This window comes from Crocodylus porosus, unplaced genomic scaffold, assembly GCF_001723895.1.
Source record: "Crocodylus porosus isolate Cpor-Errol unplaced genomic scaffold, CroPor_comp1, whole genome shotgun sequence".
Lineage (NCBI taxonomy): Eukaryota > Metazoa > Chordata > Crocodylia > Crocodylidae > Crocodylus > Crocodylus porosus.
The window spans coordinates 163,569,856-163,574,699 of NW_017728906.1; positions in this window are offsets into that span (position 1 = coordinate 163,569,856).

The following is a 4,844-nucleotide window of genomic DNA, read 5'->3' on the forward strand; positions in this document are numbered from 1 at the left end:
AATACATCCTGCAAAAATTCCTTGGTGGGTTCAGAGTAATCTGAGTTTTTGACTCTGCTCTGACCCTATTTGCAAATACACCTTTTGTGCCACCTAATGTATGTGTGTCTGTGATACTTTGCGAGCCTCCAAGAAACGGACGCAATTTTTTGCATCAGGAGGAAGCAAAATCTAAGAAAACTCCATTAATTTTTGTAATGGCCTCCAAGAAGCAGAGTTAGTACTGAGGAGAGTAGTGGCAGCTGGAAATAAGAGAGTGGAAATGAGGACAGATGATCTCATCCCCTTGTGTCTGCAAGCCAAACTCCTCCTCGCATTTCTTCTCTGCTAGCTAGCTTGGTTACTCTGTACTTGCTAAACTGACAGCCCTAGCTACTTCTCACTTCCACCCAAGACAGCCTTCACTCTCTTGAAGTGGGGGAGGAAATTAAAGCAGAAAAATCACATAGTTTAAGACAAGATACTTCTCTTACTTCTTCCCTACCCAATTTAATCCCTCTGCCCTTTTACTGGGGATGGAAATAACCTGACCCTGTTCTTTGAGGAGAAAGGAAAGGAAAGTTGTTTAGTGGAGATGGAAGCAAGACAACTGACTTCAGGGATGGAACTCCTTCCCCAAAACAGCGGATGAGGACTAGAGGGGAAGGGCAGGGCGCGGCAAGAAGAAAATAGAGGAAAGAGAACACATTCATACAGATTAGTAGGGAAAGGACTGTAGGAGTAAATTTAGTTGGGCTTCTGGCCTACTTGACTAGAAAAAACAGACAGGAGACCAGAAGTGCTGATACTGCTTATTTCAGTTACATGTTTTGAGACAAGAAATCCTGCATGTCTTATTACCCTGTGCACAGATGTCCAATTAAGTAAACTTGTTTTTGTTTCTCCAAGGTTGTATTTTTTTTCTCTTTATCTGTCTTAAGTATAAAAATGCCTGAAAACTTAGAGAGGAGGAGGATTCCTTTGAAACAAACAAGTGGGTGATTCCCCTTGCTGTATGAAATGTTCCCTGTGATCACAGTATAGCCCTAAATAAAGAAAAGCTGGCTCTGTCAGTTCTGATTCAACCACAACCTGAAGTTTGATTTCTTCTACAGGACTAATAGAGAAATGTTAATATTTCAGAGGGGGAAAAAAGTGTAACAAAAGAAAGGACTCAGTAAGAAAAAGTAGAAGGAAAAAGGAAAATATAAAGTCCTCCTTCAGATGCATGGGAAGTCAGAAAAAAGAAAACAAAGGCAACATTGGACCCTTGCTAAACCAAATGGGGCAGCTGACAACCAACACAAAAGCTAATCTCCTCAACAATTACTTTGCGTTGGTCTTCCACCAGCCCAAGTGGATCACCCTGCCTGATAACATGCATGATTACCAGCGCAAGGGCAAACATAGGCCCATCATTGGCGAAGATCTTGTGAGAGAATACCTTGAGAGGCTGGACATCCAGAGATCAGCTGGCCTGGATGGAATAAACCTATCAGTGCTAAAAGAACTGGCTGACATCATAGCACAGGTAATGGTGAGGATATCTGAGAATTTGTGGTGCTCAGGAGAGATTCCAGAAGATTGGAAGAGGACCAGCGTGGTGCCCATCTTCAAGAAAGGAAGATCCAGGGAACTACAGGCAAATCAGTTTGACCTCAATCCCAGGAAAGATCTTTCTTTTTTTTTTTTCTTTTTTTTGGGGGAGGGACAAAAAACAAACAAAAACCCCCAAAGAAACCATCAACAATAGGCTAGCTAACAGAAGGCAATGTTCTAAGAGACAGCCAACCCAGTTTTGTTGCAGGTAGGTCTTGCCTGACCAACCTCATTTCCTTCTATGACCACGTGACATCATCACCTGGACAAAGGAGAATAGTTGGATATCATATATGCTTCAAAAAAGCCTTTGACCTGGTGTCCCATGATGTCCTCATGATAAAATTGGGCCTCGACAAACTCATGATCCAATGGCTAGGGAAGTGGCTCCATGGTCAGACCCACAGAGTGATAGTCAATGGAACCAAATCAGTATGGTGACCCGTGGTATCCATCAGGGCTCCATACTTGGACTTGTACGCTTTAACATATTTATAAATTATTTAGACTCTGGTGTCAGAAGCAGACTGGTCAAGTTCCCTGATGACATCAAGTTATGGGGAAGTGCAGTCATACAAGAGCAGGGATTCCCAAAGTTTTTATGCTGTGGCCCAGTAAACCACGACCCAGCAGTCACAGCTGGCCAGGCTGGGGGGTAGAGCAAACCCTGCATTGCCATGGGCCCTGCGGAAAGAGCCATGGCCTCTCTGCCCGGCTCTGAGGAGGCTGCAGTTTGCTGGTCTGCAGCCACTTCCAGTCCGGCAGTTGACTGTGCTGCAGACTAGCAGCCAGCCTGCGGCCCGGAGATTGAGAACCCCTGCACTAGAGAATAGGCTGGCAATTCAGGCTCACCTCAACAGGCTCACAAGGTGGGCAGATCAAAACCTGATGGCATTCAACATGGAGAAATGCAAGGTGCTCCACCCAGAAAGAAAAAAAATCCACATCATACTTATATGCTTGACAGTGCTACACTCATCAGCACCATGACTGAAAGGGACTTGGGGGGAATCATGACTGACCATAAGATGAACATGAGCCACTAATGTGATGCTGCAACTGGCAAAGCAAACAAAACTCTGGCTTGCATCTACTGATGCATCTCAAGCATAACCCAGGAAGTCATCCTCCTGTTTTATTCAGCTTTGGTGAGGCTGCAGCTAGAGTACTGCATTCAATTCTGACCTCCGCAATTTAGAAAACATGTGGAGAAGCTTGAAAGAGTCCAGAGGAGAGCCATGTGCTTGATTACAGGACAAGAGCCCAACACGGATAAAAGGGGGCAAGAGTACTCAAAAGCCCCTATGGCTCACCAGAAGCATCCAGGAACGTCTCAAAGCTAAGGAGGCATACACCCAATGGAAGGGAGGGGCCATCACCAGGGAGGACTGTATCTCCATTGGTCGGGTTTGTAGGGGGTGCTGTTAGGAAGGCCAAGGCAGAGATGGAACTGGGACTAGCAACCCAGATCAAGGATAACAAGAAATCCTTTAAATACATAAGGGGTAAAAAGAAGGTTCTGGGTAACATGGGGCCTCTGCAGGACACGCTTGGAAATCTGGTGGTCCCACCAGACAGCAAAGCTAACCTCTTTAATAATTTATTTGCCTTCATTTTTCTGAGCAGGGACCAGGTCATCCCCCCCACCGGGATCCCCAATAGTTCCAGGAGAGGCGCAGCCAGGCCCAGGGCCAGAGAGGACCTAGTCAGGGAACTTCTGGTGGCATTGAACATGTTCAAATCAGCAGGTCCTGATGATCTCCACCCCAGAGTGCTGAGGGAATTAGCAGAGGTCATTGCAGGACCCCTGGCACAGCCTTACAAGCACTCGTGGTACGCTGGAGAGGTGCCAAAGGACTGGAAAAGGGCCAATGTGGTCCCTATTTTGAAAAAGGGAGGAAGGAGGACACAGGAAATTATAGGCCTGTTAGTCTTACCTCAGTACTGGGGAAGCTCTTTGAGAAAATTATCCAGGTACACATCTGCGAGGGGCAAGCAGGGGAGTGTATACTTAGGGGCAACCAACATGGATTCATTAGAGGCAGGTCCTGTCAGACCAACCTAGTGGCCTTCTATGACCAGATCACAAAATCCTTGGATGCAGGTGTCGCGGTGGATGTGGTCTTTCTGGACTTTAGGAAGGCCTTCGACACGGTCTCTCACCCCATTCTCGTTAAAAAATTAGGAGATTATGGTGTTGATGCCTACACAGTCAGCAGATGGGTCACCAATTGGCTAGAAGGCTGTACCCAGAGGGGGGTGGTGAATGGGTCATTTTCAATCTGGAGGGATGTGGGCAGTGGGGTCCCCCAGGGCTCAGTCCTCGGGCCCGCACTGTTCAACATCTTCATCAGCGACTTGAATGAGGGGGTGAAAAGCACCTTGTTCAAATCACAGAAGACACTAAGACGTGGGGAGAAGTGGGCACACTAGAAGGGAGGGATAGGCTGCAATTGGATCTGGACAGGTTACAGGGGTGGGCAGATAAGAATAAGATGGGATTCAATATTGACAAGTGCAGGGTACCCCACCTAGGGAGAAAGAAGCAGCAGCATACCTACAGACTGGGGAACTCCCTGCTTTCTGCCAGCACAGAGGCAGAAAAGAATCTTGGAGTCATCACTGACTCAAAGATGAACATGGGCCGCCAATGTGGGGGACGCAGTCAGGAAGGCTAACCGCACCATGTCAAGCATTCACAGTTGTATCACGAGCAGGTGCAAGGAGGTGATCCTCGGTGATCCTCCCCCCGCTATGCGGCACTGGTCAGGCTGCAGTTGGATACTGCATCCAGTTCTAGGCACTGCACTTCAGGAGGGATGTGGACAACATGGAGAGGGTCTAAAGGAGGGCCACTTGTATGATCAGGGAGCAGCAGGGCAGGCCCTGCGAGGAGAAGCTATAAGACCTGAACCTGTTCAGCCTCCACAAGAGGAAGCTGAGAGGGGATCTGGTGGCCATCTATAAACTGGACAAGGGAGACCAGCAGGCAATGGGAGAGCCCCTGTTCCCCCCCCAAGCACTACTGGGAGTAACAAGAAATAACAGCTGTAAATTGACAGAGAGTAGATTATTGCTAGATATCAGGAAGCACTACTTCATAGTCAGGGCGGCTAGGATCTGGAACCAACTTCCAAAAGAAGTGGTGCTCGCTCTTACCCTGGGGGGTCTTCAAAAGGAGGCTAGATAGACACTTGGCCAGGGTCATTTGACCCCAGCATTCTTTCCTGCTCATGGCAGGGCGTCGGACTTGATAATCTGCTCAG